A 15,922-nucleotide genomic window follows, 5' to 3' on the forward strand; every position below is an offset into this window, starting at 1 on the left:
ACCTGTTTGCTCAGCCTGCCACTAATCTATGCATCGAGCGATCTTCATACATTACTTTCTTGCCTTTAGCTTCAGTGGATACGCCGGGGCCAATAGAATTTTCCATACCGGGAACATCGAAGAATATCTGGACCTGGGAAAAATTTATTTGCGACTCAAAGTACAGTTAACTCAAAGCGACGGAAAAGAACTAACATCGAGTGTCGGCGTTGTCAACAACTTTTTTCACTCCATGTTTAAACATGTGGATCTTTTCGTTCAAGACAAATTAATAAATCCTAGCAGTGATACATACCCCTATAGAGCTTATTTAGAAACGCTTTTGAATTTTGACAGAGGAGCAAAAAAATCCCAACTCACTACAGAACTGTTCGTAAAAGACAATGTTTCCGATGTTTCGCAAATGTTTTCTCAGCCTGACAGTGGTATGAATCAACATATGAAGTTTTTTTCGAAAACCAAAACTGTGGAACTTCTGGGTCGTCTCAGACTAGATTTGTGCCATCAGGCCAAATATATTATTAACAATTTATCGCTCCGCCTGAGAATGGTTCGCAGTTCGCCCGAGTTCTGTCTGTTGTCTCTCGACAATACTGCTAAAATTCATATACGCGAAGCCTATCCTTTTGTGCGTAAAGTTAAACATAACCCCAGCACACAGCTAGCCCACATGAGTGTTCTTGAAAAACATCCTCTTGTATATCCCATTAACAGAGCTGATGTAAGTTACTATTCAATTCCAAAAGGCATGTCAGACTCTACAAGAGACAATAAATATGTCCAGCGATAGTTTCAATGGCTCCCTCAAAACCAACACATTCAATTTTGGTCACTACAACCTGTGCTATTTACTTCTGACGGCTGATGGTGTGCAGCATCCTTCCATTCCGCTAACACCCGATTATAAGAATGGACATTATACCCGGTCCTACTTATCACTTTTTACACAGCTATTCAAGTGGAATTCAGACTGTGGAAACGACATATCACTCTTGGATTATACTGAAGGGAATGTGTTTTATGCTTTCGACCTAACTCCAGACAGTAATGCGATCGGCGATCACATCAGTTCTTTACGGCGAGGCTTGAACTGAAATTCGCAGAACCTCTTCCCGAAAACGTAACAGTGATCTTGTATGCCGAATTCGAAAACATTCTTTCTGTGACTAAAGATCGTTCAATCCTCGTAAATTATGAACACTGATCAGATTTTGAAGGTTTTAGAAGCAGACAGTGAATCGAGAAAACATCTGATAGGTGTCTGTGCCAGGGACGAATTACCGTCAAGAATACAAAGAAAACCAGCATTGTTAGTCATCAATACCGACAAGGCGCATATGCCCGGTACTCACTGGGTTTGCATTTTTCTGGGAAAAAACAACAGTCAATATTTCGACAGCTTTGCACGACCGCCGACACCGGACATTGCAGAGTTCCTTAACCAAAACAGTAAGAAATGGACTTATAACAAAGTGGTGATTCAACATCCAGAATCTATAGCGTGTGGACTACATTGTATTTTTTTCCCAACTCATCGGTGTAGAAATATTTCTATGTCAAAGATTGTAAACAAATATTATTGTAAAGATTTGTGGGCAAATGATTTGCTTGCCACATTACATGTAATTGAACCTTTACTTACAAAATAAAATTTTATTTATTTTTAAAAAGTGTCTGTTTTATTGAAAAAAAATTACCATAACGATATCCAAGTGTGTTTTCTTCTCAAACGACGCGGGGATATCAAAGCCGTATATCTGCGTTTGACAGACTTACGAGATTTTTTTTTCTCTCCGCCCTCGGGCTGTTGTTGTTGCTGCTGCGCTTCAGAGTATGGAATTGTGGGTAGTGAGACGGCGGCGGCTGTTGATACGGTACCCTCGATGTCATTCGATGCCGTCGGAGACGGCTGTTTTGTGGCATTATTTTTCAGACCTAAATATGTTTGCAGTATCTGAAGGTACATTTTAACTTTTGACTCGGGCTGCAAATCCTGTCTTTTTAAGATTTCAGACATTTTCTCGTCTAAAGAGAGCATCTGTTTTTGTTCTGGCGGTGCAGCTACAAGCAAGAATTTACGGAAAGATTCACTCATCTTCTGATTAAACTTGTGATGAGTTGCTATCAGGGGGAACAGTGAACCTCCTTGTTGCAGTATTAATTTCCGCCTAGTTTTAAATGCTACTTTTTTATCTGCTAGTGTTCTGAGCAGACGTTTTTTGCGTTGTAACTTGCTTTTCACTCTGTCTGCCAAAGCAATGCTACCTTTGATTATGTTCTTACATATTTCACAGAGTGAATTTATTTGTGTTTGATTTGAACTCCTTAATAAAGCGGTTGCCTGTTTCGGTCGAACTTCCGACAGATACCTTATAAAGTTAGCATTGTTTTTTAGACGCAGAGCAATATGGGGATGTAAACAATCGTATGTCCTTCGTTTGGTAACACGTGTGAGCGCAGTCTCAATCTATCATCAGTGTTCTGACAAAACCAAGCAGTAAATATGAATGAGGATCGCGTGTTGCATGCTTATATATGTCGACTAAAACACGTGATCTCCCGGGGAACACTTGACTTCTAGGTGTGAGATTTGTCTTGAGTCGCGAGGGTTTTTAAAAACAATCAGATAGTGCGAATTCAAACTAATAGTACGGAACTGGGTGCCTTGCGAAAACAGGTTTTGTGTTAACAAAATAACACTCAGATTTCTGTGATGTGATCCTTTTATAAATATTTCCGAAACTACAATACTATCCTTTGCTTGGTTGATGAGATCGTCTAAAACAAGTAAATTTTTTTACTGATGGATCGAATTCGGGGATGTTTAAACCCTCCACGAACTCGATTTGCGGGTAACAACGAAACTTATCTTGAAGTTCTGAATAGCAATAGACGATTCTTTGAGGTGGTGGCGAAATTAAACTTTCACTATTTTCTAATAGCGACAATACAAACGTTGTCTTTCCACTCTGTGTTGCTCCCGAGACTATCGCTGTGAATGGGCGATGAAACATTATGTAAATGAGCGCGCGCGAGTCTGGACCAAGTATTTATGTGTGTGTTCGCGCGCTGATATGAGAGGTAGGACTAGCAACGGTAAAGACAGAAGGTGACGTCTCCAGAAAAACGAAACATTGTCCCCTTTTAAAAAAAACTGTGAGATATGAAAAAGGTTTTTTTTTGGAAGTTGTCTTTTCCATGAACCATTCTTGACACGGAAAAAAGGGTATTCCTCCATCTAAGCATGCCCGACACTTCGTGGCGGGTGGGAGGGGTGCTGCGATCCCCCCGTGCACGCGCCCATCACAACGTGATGGGTGGGAGGGGTGCCGCGATTCCCCCCACGCCCCGGCGCCCTGCGATTCCCATCCAAGTGCCGTCACGAATGTGACGTCGGTGGGAATAGGATGGGGAAGACGTGCCCGATCGACTTCGCCGACATCCTGAAAAAAAAGGAGACGTCACCAGAGGTAGCCATTGAAAAACTGCTTAGTGTCAAAAACATGGGGATTTCACTGGGTTTTTTTTCTAATGTTGATAGTATGATGACTAGGTGGTTAGCTTTCGCTATGTGTCTTGGAAATATCCATAAGGGTAAGTGCGTGTGTCGTCTCCTACCACACGTTTAGCGAAAGTAAAGCCAAACCCTTTTGTTACTGAGGACTCAAGGAGACGAGAAGTACGCTTGTCTCTCCGGACAGAAAACGGTAGTTCGACAGAAAAAAAAAGAGACACAGATAAAAGTTACAAAAGAATATTCTATTTTATTCTTAAAAACTAAAGAAAGATACAAAATACTTACAACTAAAGATTCCCTAATCTAGATAATCACGCTGCAGTAGCCATCATCTGTTGTCAACCCATCGTTACTTTGATCGGTCCAGATGATGGGCACTGTGGAAGCACCAGACGTCGAAAAACCGCTCTCGTCAACGGCATAGGGATTCCAAGGACCAACATCATTGTCTTCTTCTTCTTCTTCTTCATACTCCCCGACGACGATTATATCCGGTGACCGAGCCTCACGATCAACGTTTGCCGATCCTGTTGACAGTTCTGATGTCAATCGTGAGGAGTTGGATTCTGATATATCGCCGTCGTATGAAGGATGCCAACTTGCAGAATAAAGGCTATCATCCAGTGATAGAGATGAACTGTTGTAATCGCAAAAGGACTGTCTCGTACTAATGGGAGTTGAACTCCGTATTTTCGTAAAATATTTTGGGTCGTTGCAGTCAAAGGACTCACAACCGTCAGCAACTTCCCAAAGGTCTATATCACTGTCGGAAACCCAAGGGTGACAACACTCTGAACTTTTATCAGAAGTGTCAACTGACCCTGAACACAAGCATAAACTGTACGTACACAACATTGTATGGAAAAAACGTGAGAGTAACATGAAGAAATAAACACAAAAACTAGCCCTTTTAAACTCAAACAGGTTCAAATGTTAATCTAATACAACCAATCAGATTGGTATGGAAAGGTGAAAATTTAACCAATGAGATGGGTTCATGAAGGTGAGTACGGGCGCATCGGAATTATCGTATATAATACTGTTGCTAAAACAACTTATTAGTTAACATGCTCCTTTTTACTTGACGGCAACCAGTCTGTGTTTAAGATTCAAGAGTATGTGAACGTCACAACCAATAGGAAATTACTACGGTATGAGAGTGAAAGTCACAGTCTATAGGAAATCACTATGGTATGAGAGCGAAATACTTAATCATCAGTAAGGGTGTGACATCTTTGAAGGTAATCTTTGAAGCTGAATTATCTTTTGTTTTTGTTACTACAAAGGCTTCGGAACGATACCAGCTAAAGCTATGAGCTGTTATATAACCTTTGTACTACATGTTTCTATTTATTCCCAACCATCGCCTTTGAAGTTGAGCTAGCTTTTACTATTCTAAATTTAAACAAAGACTCGGGATTGACATCACCCTTAGTTATATGACATGTGCCTACCCAGTTCCCGATCGACATCTTTTTGTCACTCTACATTTTGAACAAAGCCTAGGGAGTGGTAGCACAGGCACATGTCGTACAAAGGCTCTGGGAGCGGTAGAGCATACTTGGGGGGTGGTATCTCATTTAGTTATATATAGTCTTTGTACGTCTTGTGTCTAGCTGTGACCAAACGAAGCCTTTTGAAGTTGAGTTATCTTCTGCTTTAGCGTTCTAAATCTGAACAAAGACTTGGGAGCAACACCTGCGCTAACTATATAAGGCTATATAACCTTTGTACGACATGCCTCTATCTGTTCCTGACACGTCACGAGTTTATGAGCCAGTAACAACACGGTTAGAATCTAAACACATGCTGTTATAGCCCTTGGACCGCATTTACAGTTTGGAACTTTCTCAGCGTGGTTGTAAATTTTTCCACTGTTGCAGTTTTTTTTTTTTTATCCAGAATGTCAAGACACGAAATGTTTGATGATATAAGAAGACCAAACGTAACTTTCTACAGACGTCTGAGCCATAGTAGCACAGTTCGTGTTTATTGCCATGAATTCGAGCCACATGTTACGATCGAGACAACTAATACGCGCATGATGCTATCCAGAAACCAGTGGGATGAATTCAAAAACAAAATAACTGATATCTTGCTTTCCGTAAGAGCCAGATCTAAAGATGAAATCCAACTACAGGGGATCCGAATCAATACAGATGTTGGTGTTTGTGATTTCTATAGGAAACAATTCTCGCTATCTGCAGAACGACGAATGACTCTCCACCTTTCTGAACTTGAAGCTATATCTAATAGAATCATAGACATAGATTCTTTTCTTCAACGTCTAGAAGACGAAAAACCAGCATTTCTGTTAATGCAATCAGTTATATTGGAACATCTTGATTGTGTTAGAGAACGTATAAAGAACGATGTGTTTACTGGCTCTATCGATGTTTCGTTTAACGACGTGTATGCGTACTTCGTTAGGAATGCTGAACCATCTACAAGTGTTAAAATTTTTTCTGCTAAGTGTTCGAAAGAAGGTGTAGTTACTGAGTTCAACGATTATGCTTTGTACAATGCTGTAGTTTCGATGATCGAAGAACTTCAAACTGCTTACACTACGAAATATACGAAGTATCCGTTCTGATCAAAGCAATGTGCATATGTAAGTTTTTGTGTTGATTTTTTGTGATTAGTAACAACATCTGTAAAACTTACCGATAAAAACATATCTATTTGAAAAATATTGTCTGTCTTTTTTTCTTAGAAAGTAGAAATTAAGTTTTAATTTTCCATTAATCAATAACCTTTTTTTTAAAAATTGAGAAGTTACTTTTTTAGGAAAGAAATGATTTCGAATATAGATTTAAAAAAAAAAAATTCAAAGTTGCGGAAAGAATCTGAAGATGGCACCACCATATCACGAAGAAGGTAAATAAATATATACACATTTTACTTTTCAGCTTTTTTTTCCAAGATAGACTCTAAACATCAGGATACAAATTCAACTTGAAGAGGAACCATCATAAATAGTTATGGGTAAAAATATATACAAAGAAATTTAACCATCAAAAAAAAAAACATAACATAAAAATGAAATAAAAATACTTAATTTTCAGCTTTTCAACTTGCAGAATGGATCGGTAGATGGCAACACAGTTTCTTGGATGTTTCTACTGTTATGATAGCCTCAGTACTTTTGGCAAAAAAAAATTTAAACATCAAAGCAACTTAAAAATAAAATCTTTAATTTCAGCTTTCAGAATGACACGCTAGATGGCGACACAGTTTGGCGACACTTGGAAGTTTCTACTGTTATGATAGCCTCAGTACTTTTGGCAAAAAAAAATTTAAACATCAAAGCAACTTAAAAATAAAACCTTTAATTGCAGCTTTCAGAATGACACCCTAGATGGAGACACAGTTTCTTGGTAGTTACGATGTCGTGGCAATCTCCGTTCAAGAAGTATTGTGACACCAAGTATCCGTATGTGAGAAAAAATATATATATTTAAATAAAATCCTTAATTTCAACTTTCAGAATGACACGCTAGATGGCGACACAGTTTCTTGGTTGTTACGATGTGGCAATCTCCGTTCAAGAAGTATGTGGGGAAAAAAAAAAAATATTTAAATAAAATCTTTTAATTTTCAGCTTTCAGATTGCTTCCACAGATGGCGCCACATATTGCAAAGCCACTGAAATATATTTAAACAGCAAAGTCATAGCTGCCTAGACAAAAAAATATAAATAAAATAAAATCTTTGATTTCAGCTTTCAGAATGACTCGCTAGATGGCGGCACTGTTTCGTGGGCTTCTGCTGTGTCGTGGTCATCGTCGTGCTCGAACTTTTGTGACCCCCCAAGTACCCGTATGTGTACAGCGTCCATGTTTTTCCCGCCAAATCCTTTGTCTTGGGAAAGAATGTCTACTGCTCTATTTTCTTGTGTGTGTGTGTGTGTGTGCGTGCGCGAGCGCAAGAGCTTGGGCTTGTGTGTGTGTGTGTGTGTGTGCGTGCGGGCGCAAACCCACAATCCATTGCGAACACGGTAGCTTGAAAAACAACACGGCAAAAACAGACGATTTCTACGGCATCAACCGACCAGAAAATCACCGGTAGACTCAGAGCCGTAGTCGGTTTATACCCCCAAACCAATCAGAACATCGGTTCATATCCCCCTCCAATCAGAACAAGGCGAAATACAACTTCCTACGTCACACTCACACCACTCTTAACTATAAGAGCTACATTTACACATATTCTTATAACTGAAAGGGTAGCCGTGGGGATAAGCACCGGACCACCAGTAGCAACGACATGGGCTCGAGCCTCGGTAAAGCAAAAATAAGATTTATATATTTAATGCCGAAAATAAGTGGCGCCATCTAGCGGGCGAAATAAGAACTAAAATATTTTTCCCTCCGACTCCGCAACTAAGCCTCGGCGCAACAGCTAAGCCTAAACCTTGGCTCGCCTCACCGGCACACGCTCAAAACCGAAACGGCAAAACAAGCGACCGAGGCGGCAGCACGCACGAAAATTGACGCCAAAATTCATAGAGCCGTACTCGGTTAGAACCCCAACCTTATACTACTGAATTGCATATCCTGATTGATTGTCCATCCTATTCATCCGTTCGAGCCACATCCTTCCAATCATTAGCAAACTTGCAAGTTCCTCTAACTCTCTCTCATGTACTTGGTGACAAGTCAAACCTAAGTGAGCTCTTTATATATATTAAACATCTAGGAATAATAAATACACTCTGATATATCCATCCTAAATCATTAAAATGAACGTAATGACGCTGACAGACACATATTGGCCACAGTTGCCCTTGTGTCGTGAAACTTTCATACCAACAACAACAATAATGGATTTGCAGAGGACTAAGCACTCATTCTGATGACTTAAGAGATTTAATAGCTCAATTTAATCCCATAGGTGTTTGCTTACAGGAAACATTCTTGTCACCCCAAGTTTTGCCAACATTTTCAAGTTATACCATTTACAGACGAGATAGGAACTCAGTATCACCTGCAGGTGGGGTCGTTGCTATTCTTGTTAACTCTAACATACCATCCAGGCCGATCCAATTGAGAACTACCCTAGAAGCTGTGGCAGCTCGCCTAGCAGTTGGTACGTCATTTACCATTGTTTCTATTTAAATTCCGCCACCTGCACCACTTCTGCTTTCAGAACTTGACAACCTCATTGCACAACTCCCAACTCCAATTTGTCTTTTTGGTGACTTTAATGGACACCATCCATTGTGGGGATCGGCCACAATGGATATAAGAGGCAAATTGATGGAGGAATTAATGCATAATGATCTTAATTTATTAAATTCTGGATCTCCTACCTACATCCACTTAGCAACCGGATCTGCTTCCACAATAGACTTGTCAGTTTGTTCACCATCCATATTTCCAATCATGACATGGTCATGATTGGAAATATGGATGGTAATAGTGATCACTTTCCAATTATTTGATAGTGATCACTTTCCGATTATTGGCTCGCTACAAACAGGGGTAAGTTCAAATCCTGACCAACAATCCACTTGGCAGTTTAAAAAGGCAAACTGGGGTGGCTATTCTGCCCAGATATGCTTAGACAGATTTTAGGTTGAAAGACAACATATTGATGATGTAAACACTTACACAAACAATCAGATTCTGACTGCAGCTAAGGCCTCCATTCCAAAATCCACACCATATCGAAAACACAGAAATCACTGGTGGAATACAGATTTCTATGCCAAAGATTGTAAACAAATACAGTATTATTGTAAAGATTTGTGGGCAAATGATGTAATTGCAACATTAGATGTAATTCAGCATTTACTTACAAAATAAAATTTTATTTATTTTTAAAAAAAGTGTCTGTTTTATTGAAAAAAACTTACCATAACGATATCCAGGTATGTTTGCGTCTCAGCCGGCGAGGAGAAATCAAAGCAGTATATTTTCACTTGACCACTTTACTGGGTTTTATTACTCTACCCTCGGGCAGCTCTTGTTGCGCTTCAGAGGGAATGCCCCTCAACGTGGGCACCTGTATGTAGTGAGGGGACCTCCCAGTGACGTTGCTGACTTCCAGACTAGCATCACTGGGATCTAACCCCCACAGCCCAGGTTCCAGGCTTACATCAATGGAATCCGGCATGTTTGCTGTGTGCTGTGACCCGTGGAAATGCGGAAAGGGGGATCCTGGTGGTTGAGGGGCCCAGCTTCGAAAAGACGGGTGGTCTTGGAAGGTCCGGCTAGGATCAATCGGCTAGTAGGCTCGCCTGTGAGGGTCAACCGTGTCAATGCCACGCCCCTACCCTCATAGTCCGAGGGACAGGATTCAGGCTGGCGGCGGCGGTGCGGGTATAGTGTCTGGGTAGCCCTGGCGTTCCACTCCTGAGCGCATTTATTGCATGCCGGGTAGTGGGCGTCCCTTTGGGCTCCTTGGTGGGTGGGGAGCCCGCGCACTGAACCACTTAAAATTTACATGAATCCTGATAAACTTACTTCCTCAGGGGCCCCAACCCGGTCCCTATCTGAAAGCATAGAGGAAGATTCATATAGCATTATTGCTACAAAGAGGCAGCGAACGGAAATATCATCCGGGCCTGTTCCAAGATTTCTAATTATGCATTCTACCAATGAAACACCGATTGGTAAAATGTCGCCCTTTTTTATTCAAAAAGGGTTCGACGGGTTAGCAGGTGCACCTAAATCAGTTAAGAGGCTTCATTCTGGAGACCTTTTAATTGAAACTAAAAATGACAGTCAATCTGAACATCGACTCCGAACAACATCAATCGGTGGAATCCCTATAACAGTGACACCACACAGAACACTCAATTCATCAAGAGGTGTCATTTCGGAGTGGGATCTTCTCAACATAACCGAAGAGGAAATCTGCTCCGAATTAAAACCACAGAGAGTCATTGCCATCAAGAGAATCACTGCGTGAAGGGATGGAAAAATTGTTAAAACCAGGAGCGTTATCCTGACTTTTAACTCTCCTAAACCTCCTGACGAGATTAAAGCTGGATACATCAACTGTTCAGTGCGTCCATACGTTCCAAACCCTTTACGGTGTTTTAAATGCCAGAAGTATGGACATTCTCAAATGACTTGCCGTGGAGTCCTTGCATGCACTCGATGCAGTGGAAAGGACCACTAAACAACACCATGTTGAGCCGCAAAACCCACCTGTATTAACTGTGAGGGAGAACACCCGGCCTACTCACGAGCATGCCAGAGGTGGAAAGAAGAAAAAGAGATTCAATGGCTGAAGGCAGAGCTATACATATCATACCAGGAGGCAAGGAAATCGGTGAAACCCCTGAATATCAACAGACCTACCTACGCCCAGAAGGTAGCAGGGAGAGGTTCCGTCGGAACCCAGATGGACATGACCATTCCTCCAAAGGAGTCTTTCACTCCCATCGTGCGTTATCTCTTAAGTTCTCAAAAACCTGCACAGAATGACCAATCAGCTGCCACTCCTATATCGGTATCTCCTAATGCTCCACAAGTAACAAAGGTAATTAGGAAAGAAAAGAATAAGAAAGGGGAAGTCTCCCCTAGTACCCAAGAAAAGATGGATGTCGAGCATAAGGAGGTACCCGAAGATTCAGTCTTGGAACTCTTTGCGGAGGAAGAAATGGACACGGGACAGCGTCCATTCTTCCCCAGAAAAGATAAATCCAAGACTGATAAAAGTAAGCCCTCAGAACCTCGGAAGCCGCCTGATGGATCCACCAAGCCAAAATAATGGCTAAATTCCTTCAGTGGAATTGTCGTGGATTCCGGCGAAATATTGATGATATCAAGGCCCTCCTTCAAAAGCACGAGCCAGTTTGCTTTTGCTTGCAGGAGACATATCTAAAGGCAAATGATGATCCCACCATGCACCACATCACATTTTTTTGAAAGAATAGAATTGCGGATGGCTCTGTACATGGGGGAGTGGCTGTCCTTGTGGGTAAACAGACCCCAGTGCAGCCCTTGCTAATTACAACTAGCATAGAAGCTGTTGCAATTCGCCTTACGGTGGGATTTTTATTAACCATCTGCTCTATCTATTTGCCACCTGGGACTGACATCTCCCAGGAACACCTTGATGATCTTCTAACTCAGTTGCCTCCCCCTTTCTTACTTCTCGGGGATTTAAATGGACATAACACCCTGTGGGGTAGTGCTGACATCAACGGAAGGGGACGAGTCAAAAAGCTTATGCTGAATGACAGTGACCTTTCCCTTCTAAATACTGGAACAAACACCCTCTTCCACATGCCGACCCGTACTTTTTCTGCCATTGATCTCTCTATCTGCTCCCCTTCTCTACTCCCTTCGCTCACTTGGGAAGTGGAGGAGAATCCATACAGAAGAGATCACTTCCCTGTGATAACCTCATTACACAGTGGGAGCCCATGTCTTCCCTTCGGGTTACCACGGTGGAAGATTGATCAGGCTGACTGGACTGCCTTCCAACGTCAGGCAAATTTTGATCTTAGCACAGTCAGTCAAGAGCCTATGAATGATGCAATTAAGTACATCACAGAAAATATTGTCCAAGCAGCTGCGAATGCTGTTCCAAAAACATCTGCCCGGTTTCCACCATTTCCCAAACCTTGGTGAAAATCACAATGCACAGCAGCAAAAAAGCTCAAAACAAAGCGTGGGGGATATTCTGCCGATATCCTACCACGACCAACCTTATAGCCTTTAAACGTGCACGAGCCAAAGCACGATACATCCGCCGTCAGAGTCAAAAGGAATCGTGGTTCCGTTTTACATCATCTATTAACCAGTCTACCAACTCTAAGGTAGTCTAGGATAAAACGAAGGGAAAATATACATCCCACCCTTCTTCAGTCCTAGATTATAATGGATGCGCTATTGCAGATCGAACAGCAATAGCCAATTCTCTTGGGATAAACATTCTCTAACAACTCTGCAACATCTTCATATTCCCCAGAGTTCCTGGTCCTGAAATATAAAATCGAAAAAACAGGCACTTAACTTTAAATCTAAGAGCATTTATCCCTACAACGGGGATTACAGTTCCTTTCACTATTCAGGAACTGAAAAGAGCCCTCGCTCTTTCCAAAGATAATAATGCAAACCTCTCCGAATTCTTTTTGTACCTAAAACGAATTCAAATGTATGATCAATTTTAACTGCTCCCAGAGCAGTTATCACGTACAGCTTCACTACCTTTGGTAGGTGCAATATGGCCAAAGTAGCCCTTGCGCCAGAAACTCCAATAACAACAACAACTTTCCAAAGCAAGTGCCGTTGGACCAGATGCCGTCCATTATGAAATGATTAAACATCTTTCACCAAAATCTATGGATTGTTTCCTCCTTCTGTATAACAGAATCTTTACTGAAGGGCAGTTTCCGGACTCCTGGCGAAAGGCAATCGTTCTTGCCTTTCCTAATCCAGGAAAGGATCCAATAGTCACCACCAATTATTGTCCTATTGCTCTGACTAGCTGTCTGTGCAAAATCCTGGAGAGAATGGTTAATTCTCGTTTAATATGGTATCTCGAAACAAATGACCTTCTCTCCAAAATCCAGTGCGGCTTCCGAAGGAACCGGTCCACTTTGGACCATCTTATGAGATTGGAAGCATCCATCCGGGATGCTTTCCTAAAACGCGAACACTTGGTGTCGATGTACTTTGACATGGAGAAAGCGTATGACACAACTTGGAGATTTGGCATTTTAAAAGATTTACAGAGCCTAGGCCTAAGAGGGCATTTGCCATTTTTTATTCAAAACTTTTTAGCCAATCGATCGTTCCAAGTTCGTGTGGGATCCTCACTCTCTCGCTCCTTTAGCCAAGAGGAGGGAGTACCACAAGGATCAGTATTAAGTGTCACGCTTTTTGCCATCAAAATAAATTCCATCACAGAACAACTTCCTCCAACTGTAAACAGTGCCCTCTATGTTGATGACTTGAGCATTTTTTGTCAGTCGTGCAACATGACGGTTATTGTAAGACATCTGCAGAAAGCCATTGATAGTCTGAATTCCTGGGCACTTGCTAATGGCTTCAGGTTCTCGCCGGAGAAGACCGTTTGCGTAAACTTTTGTCGCAAGTGTAACCATCATCCTGAACCTGAATTAAGGCTCGGACAAAATGCTATTCCAGTAGCAGCGAACACAAAATTCTTGGGACTCATATTCGATAAAAAACTGACTTTTTTGGATCATATTCGTCAACTCCGCACAAAGTGCACACGTGGGCTTAATATCTCCGCTCGCGCTCCTCTACATCTTGGGGAGCAGACCGATGGACCCTTCTTTGGCTTTACCATGCACTTGTGCGATCCAAACTAGATTATGGGTCCCAGGTATATTCCTCAGCCAGAGACAGTGTCCTTCGACGGCTGGACCCCGTCCATCATCAGGCCCTACGTATTGCTACTGGAGCATATCGCACATCCCCTCTCCAGAGCTTATATGTCGAAGCAAACGTACCACCGTTATCGGTACGACGTAAGCAGTTGTCTTTAAAGTATGCTTTATAACCGAAATCACTGCCAGACCATCCTACATGGCCATTCGTTTTTGAGCCACGATCGGGAAATTTATACATTACTCGTAAGACCGCCAATCGTTCTTTTGGTATTCGTCTCCAAGAGCTACTCAAAGAACTTAATATCAAGGTAGACAAGGTTGCCCAAACACCAAAGCAACCCTTTCCACCCTGGCATGCTCATGTCCCAGCATGTGACTTGTCTCTTAGAAATTGGGCAAAGTCGGACACTCCATTAACTGTCTACCTGCAGCTTCATTCAGTACACCGAACTGAATATTCCGCTTTCGTGTCAGTCTACACAGACGGTTCGAAGTCGGAATCATATATGGGATCTGCTGGCTTTACAGACAGCTGTACATCGGAGCAGATTCCGTCTAAATGCAGCATATTTACTGCAGAGCTGCACGCTATAGAGTTAGCCTTGGGTCACATTAGTGAATGCCAATACCAACGGTTCATTATATATTCCGACTCTCTCAGCATGTTACAGGCTTTAATATCTGTGACATATAATCCTCATCCAGTTCTGTCTAGTATTCAGCAGAAGATTCACGTCCTCCGTGAACGTGAATATGATATCCGCTTCTGCTGGATTCCCAGCCACATTGGGATTAGGGGAAATGATTTGGCTGACACCGCATTGAAATCAACAATTCCCAATAATAATCGTTGTCTGTCAGTCCCCTATACAGACTACAGGCAAATAATACACCAAAACATACAATCCCAATGGCAGGACTCGTGGAATAGACAGACTGCAAATAAATTATATCTTATAAAGCCTGTAATTGAACTGCTGCAGTCTAGTCTGTGCAGGAATCATAAGGAGGAAGTTGTTCTTGCCCGGACCCGCATAGGACATAGTCATTTGACTCATTCATATTTGCTGAGGGCTGATCACCCTCCTATGTGTGAGTCCTGTGGCACAATTTTATCTATTAGACATATTTTAGTTGACTGTCCAGATTTTAGCAATATCCATTTTACCGCTTTTAACCATCTGACTGAGCCATATACAGACATCAATAAATTTAATGCAGATTCTGGGAGATGATCCCAATAAAAAAACTATTTACTTTCCTAAACCGGATAGGAATATATAATAAAATATAGTTATTTCATATTTACCATTAGAAAGACACAATATGGCCCAAGTAGCCATGTGTCGTTAAACCCAAGAACCACAGTGTCCACATTGCTATATAAATATGACTGTTAACCACATTCTGATTGACTGGCCCTGTTATAAACAAGACAGAACCCTACAATCGCTGGTTTTCCTTCAACAACCAATAACCCTAGAGAATTTGACTGGTGACTAGGCCAATATATCTGAATTTTTCTGTTTTCTGAAGCAAACTAGAATTTTTAATCTTTTGTGATTAAGGACATTTCAGACAGTATGATTCTTTCTCTTTTCCTTTAATATAAACGAATAGGTGCATTATAGCCAAAGTAGCTTACGGCCATGAAACCCCCACAACAAGAACTACAACCAAAACAAACCTTCCTAATTAAAACCCACAATGCAACACCACATAATTAATACAAGAAATAATATAACAAATGAACTGGCGCACTACGATCTCCGTTGGCAATGCGCCAATAAACAACAACAAAACAACCAACCAACCACATAGTTAACATTAAAATTATTCACAAAAATTCAGTTTGATCTCACAACCGATACAATAAAGGAATAACCTCCCGTCCCCACAACAACAACAACAACCGATACATTCAGACTACGTCTAACTCAAATCTAACCGGGTAACTGCAATGCTGTGAGGAAATGTAAATGGCCACTTAACACAAATCCAGTTCAAGACCAGACCAGACCAAAGGTAAAAATAAATTGAAAAATTAATTGTGAAATCACAACTTATACCATCTACTAAGAGAAAAC

General features: G+C 41.4%; 1 protein-coding gene across 2 annotated transcripts in view; it reads left to right on the top strand.

The window, feature by feature from the left end:
- LOC150092013 (neuroligin-4, Y-linked-like) overlaps positions 1-15,922 on the top strand; it is a 362,680-nt gene that overhangs the window by 312,025 nt on the left and 34,733 nt on the right. The gene's annotated exons all lie outside the window — the stretch shown is intronic.

This window comes from Mastigoproctus giganteus, chromosome 1 (assembly GCF_048544385.1).
Source record: "Mastigoproctus giganteus isolate SK-2022 chromosome 1, ASM4854438v1, whole genome shotgun sequence".
In the NCBI taxonomy this organism is placed as follows: Eukaryota; Metazoa; Arthropoda; class Arachnida; order Uropygi; family Thelyphonidae; genus Mastigoproctus; species Mastigoproctus giganteus.